This window comes from Manis javanica, chromosome 4, assembly GCF_040802235.1.
Source record: "Manis javanica isolate MJ-LG chromosome 4, MJ_LKY, whole genome shotgun sequence".
Lineage (NCBI taxonomy): Eukaryota > Metazoa > Chordata > Mammalia > Pholidota > Manidae > Manis > Manis javanica.
In genome coordinates, this window is record NC_133159.1 from 130,379,402 (window position 1) to 130,397,725 (window position 18,324).

At 40.5% G+C, this 18,324-nt stretch overlaps 1 pseudogene; it reads right to left on the reverse strand.

Moving 5' to 3' along the window:
* Positions 1-960: 960 nt before the first annotated feature.
* On the reverse strand, positions 961-18,225 carry LOC140849052 (uncharacterized; annotated as a pseudogene).
* Between the last annotated feature and the right edge of the window lie 99 nt (positions 18,226-18,324).

Genomic DNA, 18,324 nt, shown 5'->3' on the forward strand with positions numbered 1-18,324 from the left:
GTAGTTGGTGGGGGCGAGTCACATCCTTGGGTGGGATTCATTCAGCCGTTCCACCTATATTTTTGGAGTTCTTGAAAGCTGCCCAGCTTCTTTCGGACTTCCAACCAGGCCTAGTACCATCATTACTGAATAAGGTACTATTACATTTTAGTCTAGTTGCAGTGGGAATGGATAGTATCGAGGTACGAGACAGGATTGGCTTTAGGAAGGGGGCAGGCCCTGTGACTTGAGCCTGCCGGATTGACTAAGGAGATAGACGTGGAGGTGATCATTTGAGGCCTTTCGCTAGGGAGGGTGGTTATACATTGGAGTGGGTAGAGGTCTGGGGCAGCTCCTGGCCGGATTACCCAAAAAATCATCAGGAAAGGAGAAAAACGTTTCTATGTCCTTTAGCTGCTGGTTAAATTGGCAGTCTTTAAACTGGACTATGGATGGGGACAGTGAGGGACTTCAGACAGAGTAGGACTATAATACACATTCCTCTCCTGTGCTCCCAAGTCGGGGTGACTGCCAGGAGTGCAGTGAATGTGTGAAAGACCTGGGAAGTCTTCATGTCATTAGGTGAGATCTTCAGGTGGCCTTCAGGATTCTGTGCATCAGATGAAATTCCCTTTAGATAGAATTACCACCTTGGAGTTCATCAGAATATTCACACTGGAGAGGCCCTTTGAATTAATGTGTAAAACCTCTAGTCAGAGCTCTCACCAACTTCACCATCAGAACACCCATAGTGCCTAGTGATCTGAGGGGGTTACTGACTGGGACACTTCCATTATGACCTGAAATTATCTTTCCTTTTCTGTACTGGGGTCAGTAGACTGGAAACCCCTTTGTGTCAGCCACTTTTGTCTTGCTCCTTGAGGACAGGGCTAGTCTTGTAGAAGAGTGTACCACATTCAGTCCTGGGTTGCCACTCAAAAATGAATAAATGAATGAGTTCAATAAGTAAGAGCCTATAAATGAGGAAGTGGACATTTCAAATTTAATTAACCGGAGATAGCATAATGATGCCTTTGCTGTTCTTTGTTTTTCTCTGCAAATCCTTTATCCCCCCACATGATGGTGATGGCATTGAAGGTCTCTATCACCCATCTAATCTAAATTGTACCCTTTTAGGTGACACAGACAGAGGCAAAATGCTAAACAGGTGAACCAAAACCTCTCTTTAGCTGAGGGAACTCATCTACTGTACCATTTACTCAAATACAAGATAGCCACAGGTTGCTTTAAATTACGCTTTTCCCATAACTCTCAGCACCGAAAAAAAAATCAGATACTTCTTCTGTATCATTCTTAAAGTCTTTCTTTCATAAAAGCCTTTATTTACTTCTTAATCTCATTTCTGTTTCTGACACATTATTGCCATCTTCTTGGATACATTATTTCTGCATATGAGCTATCTTAAATGTATTTGCTAGGATTTGGTGTTCTTATTTTTGCAGCTTCATCATCATCACAGGGTTATGTTTTCCTCAAATGTATTAATATGCTCTTTGAAAATCGGTTTTGATATGGCTTGTTATTAAAAGGATTAGAATCTACTGCGAGACTAACCGTGGGCAGGAAGCCTTTTTGGCTAGAGCAGGGCCCCGTCAAGAGCTGGATTTGTGTCCTTGGAATACAGGCATTGCCTCTTTAATTCCTTTCTTTCGCTCTTTTTTCTTACAGTGTTTGCTTGGGTACCTTGGGAAACCTAATGTCCTTTTTCCTTTCTATGTCACACGGACCCATTTGTGAGCTAGAAATAAGCTTCCATCAGGCAAAGAAATAGCAGTAGTGCAGGAAGTGCAAATGAAAAAGGAGCCATTTGTTTTGAAGGCAGTCTGGGCCAAATGAGCAGTGTCACCAATCTGTCAAGATCCTGTGCATGCCCAGAGGTCTCTCAGAATTCAGCATTGTGTTGTCATGGTTACTCCCTGAGTTTCAATTTCCTCATCCATAAAGTGAAAGGAAATACCTACTCTTCAGGGTTGTAGGAGTAGAGTACATTATCAGTTATCTGAAAGCCCACTGCTGGGTGTATGGTAGGAACCCACAGAATGCAGCTTCCTTTTCTCCTTTACCCACTTTCCTTCTCCTTTGATTTATCCCAGGTAATGCTTTCCACAAGCATTAGAATTCAGAGAGAATAAAAACTGCATCTTAACCACTGCATTGTACTGATTTTTATTTTCTGCTGTTTTTATCTTAAATGAACATTTATTTCATTTACCTTAAGGCTGCTAAATAGCCTTTGTCAGTTGACATAGAAATCTGATTACCATTGTAACACTGTCAAATCTAACCAGTGGATTTCAATCAAACTGCAGAATGTAATGTGTTGGAGAATCTGTCATTGAAGGTTTCTTCCTTTATATGGAATCCCACTGTGAAGTTTTACAGTCTTTAGATTTATGAAAAGTCAATACTTCATTCTGCTTATAAATTTTAGTCGCTGCTTCTAAAATGAAATTCCACATCTCAGCCAGTTATGCTGCATATGTGTTTATTACTGGTTTTAAGCAATTTAATTTTGACAATGCCTTGGTGTATTTTTCTTCATGTTTCTTCTGCTTGGGCGTTGTTGACCTTCTTGGATCTGTGGATTTATAGTTTTCATTGAATTTGGAAAATTGTCAGCCATTATTTCTTCAAATGTTTTTCTACTTTACTCTTTTTGTGCCATGGGACTCTAATTACATACCTACTAGGTTGACGCAAGTCCCACAGCTCACTGATGCTTTTTTTTTTCTTCCCTGTTTTTAAAGTATTTTATATCTCCATGTTTCATTTTGGATAGTTTCTATCCAGTATATTTTTCATCTCAGACATTGCATTTTTCATCTAGGATTGAATTTGGGTCTTCTTAATATGTTCTATGTCTCTCTCTGCATGTTTTCCTTTACCTTCTTGAACATATAATAGCAGTTTTTAGTGTCCTAATAATTATCATCTATGCCATTTCTGGATGTTTCTATTGATGATTTTCTTCTCATAATGAGTTACGGTTTCCTGTTTCTTTGAATGCCTTTAATTTTTTTCACACTTAATAAATTTTTATTTAATAGTTGAATGAGTAAGACAAATGGAAATGTTGGGGTTTATCAGCCCAAGGAATGTGGGATTTAAATTAGCTGTAGTTTTAAGACTTTCTGACTATTAAGCTTTGAAATCAGCTGTGAGTGGAAGCTGTGGGCTTTTGTTCTCAGAAGGTCTTTTTTTTTTTTTTTCTTACCAGGCTCTGGTTGTTTATTTGTGGCCCTGCCTAGAGGCAGGGGGTGAACTTCAGTAGATGAGATCTAACACTTCTGAAAATCCCTTTCTTAATATACCTGTGATTTTTATGACAATATCCAGTGTTACCACATGGGTAAGTCTGTGATCATTTCTTTAACAAAGTGTTTAAAAATCCATTTAGAAAGTACTCGTATTACAGAGAAGGGGCTAATTGCAGAATCTCCAAGTCAGACTGCCTGGCTTTCAGTCCTGCCTCCCACCCCACTCCCTGCCTCTTATTAGTTGTGTGACCTTGGGAAAGTGATTTAATCTATCTGTGTCTCAGTTTCTTCATCTATAAAATGGGTGTAATATTAGTATGAGCCTGATAGGACAGTCCTGAGAATTAAAGGACAGATCGAGGAAAGCACACTCAACAACATTTGGAACATATTTAAGGGCTCAGTAAGTGTTTGCTGATGTTGTTTTAAATAGAAGATTCCCTTAATGTGTTTTTCTTTTATTATTATTAAAGTATCATTAACATAAAATCTTATGAAAGTTTCACATGAACAACATTATGGTTTCCACATTCACCCATAATATCAAGTCCCCCCCGACCTCATTGCAGTCACCGTCCATCAGCGTAATAAGATGTTATTGAGTCACTACTTGTCTTCTTGTACAAGTACACTGAGTACAGTACAGTACTTGTGCTGTACTGCCTTCCCCATGACCCCCCTACATTATGTGTGCTATTTATAATGCCCCTTAATCCCCTTCTCCCTCCCTTTCCACCCCCTTCCCTTTGGTAACCGCTAGTCCCTTCTTGGAGTCTGTGAGTCTGCTATTTTGTTCCTTCAGTTTTGCTTCATTGTTATACTCCACAAATGAGGGAAATCATTTGGCACTTGTCTTTCCCAGCCTGGCTTATTTCACTGAGCATAATGTCTTCCAGCTCCATCCATGTTGTTGCAAATGGCAGGATTTGTTTCTTTCTTATGGCTGAATAGTATTCCATTGTGTATATGTACCAACTCTTCTTTATCCGTTCATCTACTGATGGACACTTAGGCTGCGTCCATATCTTGACTATTGTAAAAAAAGTGCTGTGATAAACATAGGGGTGCATATGTCTTTTTGAATCTGAGAAGTTGTATTCTTTGGGTAAACTCCAAGGAGTGGGATTCCTGGGTCAAATGGGCTTTGGGCTGGAATTTAAATAACAACCAACTAAGTCTGGTTGTGTTATGCCAATCAGAAGCATGACTGATGGTTATACACACATATGAATAGCAAAAAATAAATAATTATTACTTAATAAGTGTATTTTGGTAAACAAAATCTTTTAAAACACAGAGTACAGAGGTGTCCAAGTTTAAAACGCTGGAAACCACAGCATTAAATTAGCTTCAAGCCTGTTTCAGATTCCTGCTTATCCTTATAAATGTAAACATCACTCTCACTGCATAGCACTGTAAAGACAGGTAGAGGAGATGAAGTTATGTTGTTTGTAGTAAATTCTCAATTTATTTCTTTCATAAAAATAGAATGCTAAAATGTTTCAGTTAACTAAAGGTTTTGATTAGAATCAGAGTAACTAAAATATTTAAGTATCTTCAATTTTTAATCCAGCATCACTTGATGAAGGCTATTTTGCACTCTTTTTCCCTCCCAAATATATTTAAAGATATTCTTATGTAAAAAGATTATTAGTTTATGTGAGATTATAAAAGGGCTAAAAGCTTTGAGGCAGGTGATGGGGCTATGCAGGCTTCTGGAGCCTCTGTACCACACATCATCTGCAAGTAGCCAGTTTTCATGGATGGTGTGGATGGGCTTCCCCAATTCAAGACATCTGACTACTGTTCAGGATACCCCTCTGGGGAAGCCATAGTGCCCGTCCTTTGAACTTTAACAGGTCACATTCTTCACACCGCCCCAAGACTCCACTATACCTTACACATCTTATACTTTGCTTGTAAATACTTTTATCTTCTGTTTAAAATGATTATGGTTCCAGATGTCCTTCTATGTGTCAACAGTCATTTTAGTTTTCTTATTTAAACCTCCCACTTATTCCATGAGGTTTATTATTTCACCACCATTTTATTAGCAAGGAAAATAAGGATCAGAGGGTTACGTTACATAATTTGCTCAAGGTCCTGAAGCCCATATATTCTACTGGATTCAAACTGATGTCTGATTGCTTATGTCTGTGCTCCCTTCACTGTACCAGATTGCTTGTCTTGAAACAGTTCATCAAACTTTAGATTTCTATCAAACCCTGGGTTCCCCTTGGGATGCACTGCCACTATGCACATCACACTGAAATCTGTACACGACCCCAGGTGACTTCTGTTCTAAATATCCATGGGCATGGTTTCTTAATCATAGCACTACTGACACTTGGAGCCAGATAATTCTGTTGTGGGGAGCTGTGTATTGTCGGATATTTTACAACATCCTAGGTCTTGAGGTGCCACTCTTTATTCCGATTTGTGATGACCAAAATGTCTCCAAAGATTGCCAAATGTCCCCTGGGAGACAAAATCACCCCAGTTGAGAAATACTGATCCCCTTTGTGCATCTCACAAGCTACTCCCACTGAAGAAAGATATGAGGTTGAAATTCTTGTCTTATATTGTTCCATTTGGTAGCTTTCTTTGATGACTCACGTAAATTAATATACAATCTGTCAGTAGTTCAGAGCACAAACATTTGATTGCCCAAATAGGCAGAGCTTAATTACCAATATTAGTTATCAGGTTAAATGATGACTTGCATCTCTATAGAGTTCTATCTGGACTCTCCAATTCTCAAATAAGCTGTGCCTAATTACAAAGCTTTGGCTGAAGACAGAAGAACTCTCCCTGTAATAACCTGACTGGTCAAGGTAGATAATTTCCTCTGATTCCCACCAACTCATGTTTACTCAAAGCTGTGCCCTGGCATTCAGTCTAATTCTATTTCCAACACATACTGTTCTCCTGGTTTCTTGCTCTTTCATTCCTCAAAGTTACAAGTGCTTCTTGGGGGAACACCTCATTGGCTCTGGTTCCTAGCCTTCAGCTATCCTGTTGCCATTTTGATTATTTTTCATTTCCTCTCAATTAGTGTACCATCTACTTATTACATATGCATAAGTATACTTTTATAAGGAAGAAAAAAGTAGAATATGTATAAAACACATACCTATGGGAATAATTCATCCCAGAGAAAGATTTAATCACCCCAAAGTACTTAAATCAATTTGTACTTGCCACTGTACTAGGTAGTCAAGATTGAAATGGCTCCTTCATGAAGAATTTAGTTTTTGGGTTGTTGCCAAAATCATTTTTGATCTAATGATTTTAATAATGATAGAAGTCCCCTAAAACATTCTCAAGTAATTACATCCTGGGGATCACTGTCCAGTGTCAACTCTGAGGCAGAAAAAAAGCCATAATGTCCAAGAGCTTTTCCATGGTTAAAAAAAATCTTTAGTTCAATAATATGAGGTCTCCATCAGGCTCTTCCTACACTTATTAGGTTTCTGTTACCTATTAGACCTGTATGAAGACTCACATTCCCCAAGTTCCTTTCTAGTATGAAGTTTCTGATGTTTGAGAAAAGCTTTGCGCCCACTGAAGGCCTTCCCACAGTTGCTACATTCAAAGGGTGTCTCTCCCGTATGAATTCTCTGGTGACTAATAAGGTGTCAGTTCTGACTGAAGGCCTTCCCACATTCAGGGCATTAATAGGGTTTCTCTCTGATGTGCACACGCTGGTGTTTAATAAGATCTGAGCTGCCCCTAAAAGATTTCCCACATTTATTATATATATAAGGTTTTTCACCACTATGAATTCTATGATGTCTCATAAGGTCTGAGCTCTGATAGAAAGTTTTCCCACATTTTTTACATTTATATAGTTTCTCACCTGTATGAGCTACCTGATGTCTGATGAGGTCTGAGCTGCCATGGAAAGTTCTACAACACTGGTAACACTGATAAGCTTTCTCCTCTTGGAGAATTCGTTGCTCTTCTCTAAGCAACGGATTCTTGCTGAATGTTTTCTCACATTCAAGTTTTTCCTCTAGTACGAAGTCTCTGATGTTTGAGAAAAGCTGTGTGCCAGATGAAGGCTTTCCCACATTCCTTAAGATTCATAAGGTTTCTCACCATTAAGAATTCTCTGATGCTGAATGAGGAGTGAATGCTGCCGGAAGGCTTTCCCACATTCACCGCACTGATAGGCTTTCTCTCCAGTGTGAATTTTCTGATGCATAACAAGGTGTGACCTCTAGCTAAAGGCTTTCCCACATTAAGTGCATTCATAGGGTTTCTCTCCAGTATGAACTGTCCAATGCCTTATTAGATCTGAACTTCCTTGGAAAGTTTTTCCACACTCAGTATACATCCATAAGGTTTTTCTTCCCTATGAATTCTCTGTTGTTTGATAAGGTCCAAGTCAGAAATACAGGCTTTTTCACATTCAAGTTCCTTTCCAGTATGCAGCTTCTAATGTTTAAGAACAGCTGTGCGCCCACTGAAGGATTTCCCACATTTGCAACATTCATAGGGTTTCTCTTCAGTGTGGAGTCTCTGGTGTTCAGTAAGGCGTGAATGCTGCCTGAAGCCCTTTTCACACTCATTACACTTGAAGGGTTTCTCTCCAGTATGAATTCTTTGATGGGTGACAAGGTGTGAACTTTGACTGAAGGTTTGTACACATTCATAACACTCATAGGGTTTCTCTCCAGTGTGAATTCTGTGATGTATTATAAGATCTGAGCTTTGATTGAAGGCCTTCCCACATACATTACATACATATGGCTTTCCTCCACTATGAATTCTCTGGTGTAGGACAAGGTTTGAGTTTCCCTTGAAGGCCCTTCCACACTCTTGACATTCATAAGGATTCTCACCACTATGAATTCTTTTATGTCTGACCAGATTAGAGCTCTGATTGAAGTCTTTTCCTCATTCATGGCATATATAAGGTTTTTTTCCTGCATGAATCCTCTGATGTATAATCAGGTTTGAACTTTGATTAAAGTCTTTCCCACATTCATTACACACATATGGTTTATTTCCTGTATGAATCCTGTGATGTATAATCAGGTATGAGTTCCTACTGAAAGTTTTCCCACAGTCCTTACATTCATAAGTTTTCTTTATATTATCAGTTTTCTGATGTTCAGTTACTTTGCTTGAAGCTCTGGCCACAGAACTCATATCTATGGGATCTTTCTCTTGCAGAAAGTATGTTTTCTCTTTCATTACATCCATGGCTTCTCTTTCCTGTAATGGCTTTCTTAGGGGTGAGACTCACTTCCCTAATACCTCTCTCTTGCAAAGGCAACTGTCTCACTGAATCCTCCAAGGGGCTTACCCAGTGATTCATTAGTCTGTCCTTATGATCACTGGTTTCAACTAACCCACATTCCTGGGAGATCTGTTTTTGGAATCTTTCTGATACAGCCCCTGCTGACTATTTTTCATGAATTTCCATCTTTGATTTCCAGTTCTTCATTTTATTCCTGGCCTCAGAATCTGAAATGATAAGTAGACCATCCTATAATTCCTAATGCAAACATCACTTCTTCCCTATCCTGGGAATTCTAAGGAGGAATAAATAAGCTAGACAAGGATCCTCCCCCACCCCCCAGGGATGAGATTCAGACCTTTTTGGAGAGACTGTGGCTACCACAGCACACCCAATTGGTGGAGATGAAACTCTCCAGGGGACATGCTAGAGCTGGTGCATGAGAGTGGCCTGCAGGGTGGCAGAAAAATTCACGGGGCAAAGTGGGCAGTCTGGAGCCGGTCCATAGGTAGTGGCCTATTTAATGGGGCAGGAACTTGCTAGGCCTTGTAGTTGGGCCAAAACAGGTTCACAGGAAGCAGCCCACTAGGATGAGTGCCACCAGCCTCCCACAAGTTGATCTCCAGCAGCCACACCAATCAGCAAAACAAAACAAAATAAAATAAAATAAAATAATATAACAGCACACTAGCATCAGGAAGTTCCTTCCTTTTCCTTTGGCCTTGCACTGTCCCTCCAGCATCTATTGATAAAACCTAAATCTTGTGCCAGCTGGCAAAGGAGAATTGGTCCAGATCCAGTAACACATCAAACCAAAAAAGGGTAGATTTGAAATTGAGAGGCAATAAATTAATAACTGGCACACTACCCATTCCTTGCAATGTATCATGATTAAACAAATCTGAAACTATACCTAGAATAAAAATGTTTGTTTGCCATTTTAATAGAAATGAATTCTCCTTTCCCAGACCGTTCTTTCTGGTATTCTGGTGGAATTGTCTTCTTTTTTATAACAATTTTGTAACCTCCTATGATTGGAAGACAGATGAGCTTTTTGCTTTTGAGTGTTCATATCCTCAAAGCCCTGACCTTGCTCAGTCACAAAAACTCATCTCTGAGCTTCCTGAGAGAGCCATTTCACCTTGGCTCTGGTACTAGGAACTCTCTAACCATTAATATTTTTGCAATGAGTAATGGATAGCATAGCATAGTGATTAAGAGCAGGGCCTGTGTGACCTTTGGCAAGTCACAGGAACTCTCTGTGCCTCAGTTTCCTCATCTATAAAACGGAGATAATAATAGTACATACCTTATACAGTTGTTATAGGAATTAAATATATGTAGAACATTTAAATATATGTAGAACATATTAGAACAATGCTTGACATATAGATAGCACTATATATGTTGTCAGCTGCTATTATTATTACTACTACCATTGTTAATCTTTGCTCTTTAAGTGCAAGAATTATCACTAAGTAATGTGTTCTTAGCACAAACTTTCATACCCAGGCTGGATTTCATTTAAATAACATTAAAATAAAAGCTGGAAAGAACTGGCTTTGTCATAATTTTCCCTTAAAGTGTTTTGTGTTTGATATATATTGTTAGAAATTCAGAGACTATTAAAAGGCATTTCTCAAAACTCACTGGCAGCTATTATAAGAATAACAAGTGAGGTGAACTCCATTTTCAAAAAGAGGGCCACATACAGACATCTCCCAAAGAATCACAGTCCAGAACAGCACACTCAGTGGTCTTCTGCAATGAAGAGATGCAGAGGTATGGTGGGAAGGGTTGTCACACAGAAAGTGAGGATTGTCTCTGTAGAAATCTAGTTTGATATATCAGAGTGGCAAGGGAGCATATGCTAAAGAAGAAACCATGCTGGCAGGTCATTCCTACTATCACTCACTGAGTTTCCAGCTATGGAACACTGACAGAGGCAAAGGAAGGTGACGAGACAGTAGACAGTGTGAACTGTCAAGCTGTATTACAAAAGTCTGTTACCTAAAGTTCCATACTGACCTCTTGGAAACCAAGAGCTGAAGGAAGATATGCCTGTAGATTTGATGGGAGGGTGTTTGTGGTAGCAACACTGTACAGAGACTGAGAAGTTTCTTGCTCAATGCCCTCTACCTTTTCTCACTGTCTCTTTTGATAGGGGCCTGCTTCATTCACTGCTGAATAGTAATCATTAAGATAACTTTGTGGGATGTGTGCTGAAAAGAGGTTATGGTTGTTATTTTAGGAAATAAAGGAACATGAATAGCAGAAGGATAAGGAGCATACATCCAAGAGGAATACCAAAAGAATATGAAGGATTCAGCAGAGTTCTCCACTATCTCAAATTAATTACAGACAAAATCACTCTTCATATAAGTACTCAAAGAGATGTAAGGGTTCAAAATAAATTACAGGTCATAATACAACAAAAAGAAGTGAGCAGTAATTTGGCAGAGCTGAGGAAAGAAATGGAAGGGAAAATTGAAAATATTATGCAGATGAAATTCACCTATGAAACAACAAAAACAATCACTACAGGGTCATGAGGAGGCCTGGAGAAATACAGAATGAAATGGATATAAATGGATATACAGAAGACCAGTAGCAATATAAAGATATTCAAATATATATAGCCAGTATTTCTAAAGAAGAGAAAAAGGACAAGCAGAGAGACAAAACCACTTAAATATATAACAGAAGAAAATGTTGCTGAAATAAAGACTTGAATCTACCAGAAGTATATGCTACAGTCCATAAAAAGTTGATACACAACAGTTAACACCAAGACATATCCTGGTGGGGTAACTGTATTTCAGAATTAAGTGAACAAATGTTCATCTAGGCAGAAAAGCAAGTAATGCGCAGGAGAGAATTTCAGGTTGACTTTACCACAGCTATACTTCATGCCAGACTACAGTGATGCCTACAGAGTTGTGAAGAGAAACTAAGCATGTTCCACTAATTTTTCACCCAGCAAAGTGTTCATTCATGTAAAAAGAACAGGCAAACATTCTCAAGTAGGTAAAAACTCAGGTAGTATGACACCCTTTTCCTTTTGGACAGAACTTTGGGGCAATGAAATAGAGCTGAGGAAGAAATGAATTAAATATTCAGGAATTGAGAAGACATGCCAAAAGAATATTGTGAGGACTGAATTAATTTAAAATGTAAAACTGAGATTAAACAACTGGAAATTATTTGTGTAAAATAGAAAGTAAATGGCTTAAACCATGATGATGTAAAAATAATTATAAAAATTGTACTGCGAGGAGGAGGGATGAGGTGATGGGAGTAAGTATAAATTGTGTTAATTCACGTATCTTTCATGACAGGGAATCAATTCAATAGACACCATCTTAAAGTAGAAGTGTACAATTTTAAAAATGACTCCAAACCCTTAATGTGTTTCATAATCATTTTTTCATAATTTTAGAGTAGTATTTTTAAATCATAGAGAAATCTTTTTTCCGTAACATCACTGTTGATCACAAAAATACTATAAGCTTATTATAGGAAAAAAAAAGCACAGAGAAGAAAATAATAAGCACCCATAACCCCATGATTCTGCCTCCCAAAGGTGACCACTGCCAATGTTTTGCTGTATACTCTTTCCATCTTATTTCTGGACATATTTTTTTCTGATACAAAAATGGGATATTACACATGTCCTTTTTTTGTCTTCTCTGCCTTCCTTGTACTCTTGGAGCTGGAGCCTGTGTGTCTCCCTTGTTAGCTGGGGGGGCCAGAGGAACACCTAAGCTATTCAGAGAAAGGGATTTCTCTTCCCGGTGCCTGTGAAGTGTTTTGGTGGGGCAGCCAAATCAGCCCATGGGAGGCTCAGTGGCTTCCTGTGGACCAGCTCGGCCTGCTCATGCCCTCCAGTGAGCCTGCTTGTCCGTGACCCCGCAGATTTTCCTACGGACTACCTACCTCCAGCCTGCCTACACCCCTGGGTGAATTCCTGTGCCATCGGCAGGCCGCCCTTACAGACCAGCCCTGGCCTCTGCCCTCAGACAAGTCTCCCCGCTGCCAGCCGGATGTGTGTCCCTGTGGCAGCCACAGGAGCTCCCACAAAGTCTGACTCTCAGCTTTGGCGCTGGGGTAGCCTCTTCTAAATTCTTGGTTCCTTCCTTCCTTACTCTTCTTTAGCCTCAGAGGAAAGGCTACTTCCTGCATTATCTATTTCTATATTCCTCAGAGTCCTCTTCTAACCCTTTTAGCAGTTAACTACCTTTTGCTGGTTAAAAATTCTTTGTATTAAAATGTCCCTTGTTTAAATTACTGCTGTAGTTTTTGACTCCTGACTGGATTCCAACAGATAGGTATGTGTAGTATCATTTCATTTAAGACCTAGAACAAAGTGAAGGTGATGCAAGTACTAGTAAGGGGGATAGAAAGGGGAAACAAAAAATTGTTTGTACACAGTGATAAAAATATTCCTCCCAAATTAAAACCATTAGGATCAACTTTTGCCATAGGCATGGGTATGGGAATGCACCCAGTCCTAGTCCCACATAGCTCTCTCTGCAGAGATGGCCATGCTGCTCAACACACAGGTTTGATCAAAGGTGAGTCCTCCCCTATAGTCTTCTATAGCTGAACTTAAGTTTCTGGGAAAAAGGCATACAGTGTTTCATGTCATTCATTGATTTACTCAGCTAATGTACATTAACTGAGCACCCACTAGGCCCAAACATTGTACTAGCTATGGGGAATACAAAAATGGATGTAAGAGATGCTCTCTGCCCTCAAGGAACTTACAGTTTAATGGAGGAGTGATATATGTGTAAATGGATAGTAACAAGATTGTGTGACCAGTGACTAATAAAGTCTGTCTATTATGGGAGAACCTAGAATCAACAGAACATATTAACTGCGTGTGGGGAAAGAAAGGACTCAAGAGTGACTTGTTTTCTGACATAGGCAATGGCTGGTATATGGTACTGTTCATGCAGACAGAGGTTGGAGGAAGTGTAGGTTTTGAGGTGGGAAGTGTAGGTCTGAAGATGTGAAGATGAGTTGAGTTTTGGTCATCTACTGGTTTCTAACAGGACTAGGAAGACAGAGAGAGTGCACGCTCAGGGGAAGTCAAAGAACTGTCCATTTCAACTCCACAAATTAGGCTAGACATGCCTGGTGCAAACAAAGAGCAGAAGCATCTTACCTCCGAGAATCAAAGCCACTGGGAATTCTTCATCCTCGAATTCCACTGAGCTCTTCAAAACCTTTGTTTTTTTGTTTTCCCATCAAAGCTCTTAAGAACTCAGAGTGTATGGATTCTAAGTTAGAGGACAGAGCCCTTACCCAGTGAGGCTGGATCTGTCTTCTCCTCTAGCATCTCTTCCTTGCAGAGACTCCACTGAGTGCATCCCTGGAGCCTGGCATCCTTTTGTGATTCATTCACAGCCACGTCCTGCAGCATCTTGAATTTCTGAAATAGAAGTTCTGGCTCCGTAACTACCCAATAGGGAATCAGCAGCAATTACGACAAACCTTCTCTTCTCTTTTAAATCTCTACTACTTCCTGCATTATTCTTGGTCTCAGTATATAACCTTGACCCTCACTTCAAAAATGGGAGACCATGTGGCAAAAAGCACTTCATACATTACCCTCTCTTTCCAGTGACTCTTCATCTTTACTGTATTTCCTCGTACTTGTTTGCTCTTTAACTGAGCCCCTACTATGGGCCAGGCAACATGCTAAGTGGTTCAGTAATGAGGAGGACACAGGCCCTCTCCTTGAGGGGCTTTGGCGGCTGTTACAAAGTCAATTTAATGGGTTTAGTGCTTTTAAAAAAGGGTAAGTTCAGGGTGCTGTGGAACCTCATGTGAAGAACACAACCTTAAGGGAGTGGGACGGGGAGGAAACTTCTTGAGGAGATGGTTTCTAAGCTGAGGTCTGAGAGACAATTTGAAGCAGCTAGACTACATGGAAAAGTAGGAGCTTTTCAGATCAAGGCTACAACAATGTATAAAGGCCAGGAGGTGGAGAAACTACAATGCATTCATGTATGTGACTGAATGCACCATATGACTGAAGCCCAGAGGACCAGACAGTAAAAAGATAAAGTTGCAGTACTGGTGAAATCATGGAGGGCCTGTGTACTAGGCTAAGAAGTTTGGACTTTTTCCTACAGGGCTTCAGGCAGGAGAATGGCATACTCAGATTCATCTTTTTAAGAAGACTGTTCTGATTGTTTGATGGAAAATGGAGTGGTGGGTGCAAGGCTGAAAGCTGGGACATCAGCTAGGAAAGTAGAGCAGTAATTACACTGGTGACAGTGAGGGCTTGAATGAGCTACTGGCATGGGGGACAGAGAAGGGGATCGAATCAATATGAACCATGTGGAACTGTGGCTGTCCTAGACTGCAGGGGTGAAGGAAAAAGAGCAGGCATTAAGAAGGAAATCCAAGTTTCCAAACTGGGCAGCTGCCTAAGTTGGAGAGTTGGGCTGAAAGAGTGAGGTAGGGGAGAGGCAGTGGTGCATTCCATTTCTAGACACATTGTGTTTGAGGTACCCATAGGGCATCTGGAAGAGATGTCCAGGAGTCGATGGTGCCACAGGTCAGGAGCCCAGGAGGAAAATCTACAATGGAGACGGATTTTAGAATCATCAGTACAAGTAGTGTCTAAAGCAGAAAAGTGACACTGGTGATTAGAGCTTAGAGGCAGTTTGGAGTCCTAAACAGAACATAGGCTTCGGGAGCAAGCAGAACTGATTAGAATCCTGGCCTCTTACTCTCCCTCAACAATCATTTCCTCAAATGTAAAACAGAAATAATACCACTTACTCCAAAATGTCACTGTACAGATAAAAAAAACCAACATAGAGAAAGCCATACACCACTACAGTGTAAGCCTCTCAAGAATGTAAGCTCCACATGGGGAAGACAGGTAGTGACTCTGTGGCATCTCACTGCACTGATAAGACAGTGACTACATTGGGGTATGAGGGAGGCACTTGATGATATGGGTGAGTGTAGCAACCACATTGTTTTTCATGTGAAACCTTCATAAGAGTGTATATCAATAATATCTTAATTTAAAAAATTGTAAAAAAATAGAAAAGAATGTAAGCTCCATGGTGGGGGTGGGTGTCTTTGTTTTATTCGGTGTTGGAACAGTACCTAGAACACAGTATGGTGCTCAGTAGTAGGTTAATGCTCTTCCTTCTTTCCCTTGACCAAATAACCCCTGAGATTCTTTTCTCCCTTGGCTTCTGTAATGCATGATACGCCAACCCTACTTTTTTACAGTCTTGACCCTTTCAGTTTTCTTCTTCTATTAAATGTTGGTGTTACTAAGGCCCAGCTCCTCATCGTCTTTTTATATTTAACATCTTACTGACCATATCACCTCTGGCTTCAATCATAACCTTTGTCCAGAATGAGTCATACATCTAAAACTCCTAGTTTTCACCCACATTTTACTCTGTATTTACAATGCATCTCCAGTCCAATGTCTGACAGTCAATATGAATCAAGTGGATAAAAATGAACTTTTCATTTTTGCCTCTAAGCTTATCCCCCTTACTATCCATTTTTGCCCAAATGATTAGTTTTCACTGAACAAATATTTATCACGAACCTACAGTGTCCAGACACTGTTCTAGGCTATGGGATGCACCGCTGAACCAGACGAGGCCCCTCTCCATGGGACCATTCTCGTGGTTTCCAAGTCAGAAAATGTAACTTAGTGCCACCTAAAATGTGATCCACACACAGTTAACACCAGCCTCACCTAGGAGCCTGATAAAAATGCCAATTCTCAAGCACAACCTTAGACCTACAGAGGCTGAGTCTTTGGGGGAGGGTCTCGCAATCTGTGCTTGCCAAGCCCTCCAGGGAAGTCAGCTATGCTCACGATCCCAGAAGCGCTGCTCTAGTCAACTTCGAGTTGTTCCTCTCTAGCCCCACTGTGCATACCTCCCACCTAACTGAAAACTGCCCCTTTGACTCTCTCCAACTACATCTGAATCTAGAACTTTATCTCCTCAATGCTTGAATTGCTGTAAAATCTCCAAACATGTTTTCTGGCTCCAGCTGATTCTGGTAAGGCCATCAGATGAAAATAATTTTCTAAAATACTGCTTTCACTGACAACAGTGATCAGAAACCTACCATGGATTTTCTATCACCTGTTCAAGGAATTTATAGCTTCTGATTGACTTACAGAGCTGTACTTACTGTTTCTGAGCGCTACTGTAACAAACTGACACAAACTGGGTGGCTTAAAAAAAAAGTATTCTCTCACAGCTCTGGAGGCTGGATGTCTGAGATGAAGGTGTGGGCAAGGCGGCTTCTTTCCGTGGGCTCTGAGAGCTGTTCCATGCTTCTTTCCTAGCTTCTGGTGACAGCTGGCAAGCCCTGTGTTCCTGCTTTGTAGATGCATCACTACAATCTAGGCTTCTCCCTGTCTCTTCACGTGGTTGCCTTCTTATAAGGACACCAGTCATATTGAATGAGGGGCCCATTCTACTCCAGTATGACCTTATCTTAACTAATTACATCTACAACAACCCTATTTCCAAATAAGGTCACCTTCTGAGGTACTGGGGGTTAGGACTTCACCATTATCTTTTTAGGAGGACACAATTAAACAGGTAATAGCTCTACTCTATGATTCACCTAAAAGCAAACCCATGTTTTAGTATCTGTACCTTTCCCACTATGCTTCTCCTGTCCTCTGCCCAAGACCTCTGTTTGGGATGCCCTTCCTATTTTCCTTCATCTCCATCTGCATCAGTTTGAGGTACCCATAGGGCACCTCAAATGGCTGCAAAAAGCCAGGCAATAAATTAGAATGGGTAGTGCAAACTGGGTGATCAATGACAACTGATACTTTGCTTCAATGTCTGGAATACAACAGAGATTAGTGGGGTCTGGGGACCAGAAATTTTCATGCTGAGTCTAGAGGAGCTGCTACTCAACTCCTGCTAATTGCACCAGGCAGTCATGTGGGTCCCATTTGGCCACATCTTCTCATTTTTCAAGAGCTGCTGCAAACTTAGATCTTGTGTGAATGCATGTGAAAGAAATTTCCTGATTTTAAGTGTTAGCCGTTATTTCAAATAAAAATTAACAGCATGAGCCAAGACGATGTTTCTACAGTCAAATATGGCCCAGGGGCCATCATTATTCAATCTTTGACTTACACAAATAGTTCCCACTGTTGCAGGCCTGCCTCGGTACTTTCTAACCATTTCAAATCCTTTTTAATCATGTTCATGTGCATGCATTAGGTGATGCTAAACAAAGATGGGAGGCCTCACCGAAGGAAGGGCCTGCAAAATTTACACAGACACGAAACACGCTAGTTAAGTGTTAATGAAACCGACACCAACTAAGCACTAAATAAATTAAGATGTAAAGCTTAAAGACGGAGGTAGGGAGGTGGCAATCCTGGAAGCTTCCCAAACGAAATGACATTTGAAGCTACTCCTAAAAGAAGTATGAAGAACTTTACAAAAAAAGGGCCTAGTCTAAATCCCTCCCTCCTCTGAACTCCAACAGTATGACGATTTTAGATCAAGTGTTAGAACATGTCCGGACCATACAGGCCATTCCTGTGGTTCAGTCTAGATCATATACTTTCAAGTATCTAATAACGTTGCAGGTACAGTATTGGCCAAGGGACAGGGTCAATCTGAAGGTTGATTCTGGGCTGGGGGACATGCTGTTTTACCCACAGGAAGGAACTGGAACAGCCTAGATTAGGGGGAGGGGAGGGGGAGGGGGAGGGGGAGGGGGAGGGGGAGGGGAGGGGGAGGGCCGCGGGAGGGGCAGGCCGAGACCCAGACGAGGGCCAAGGAA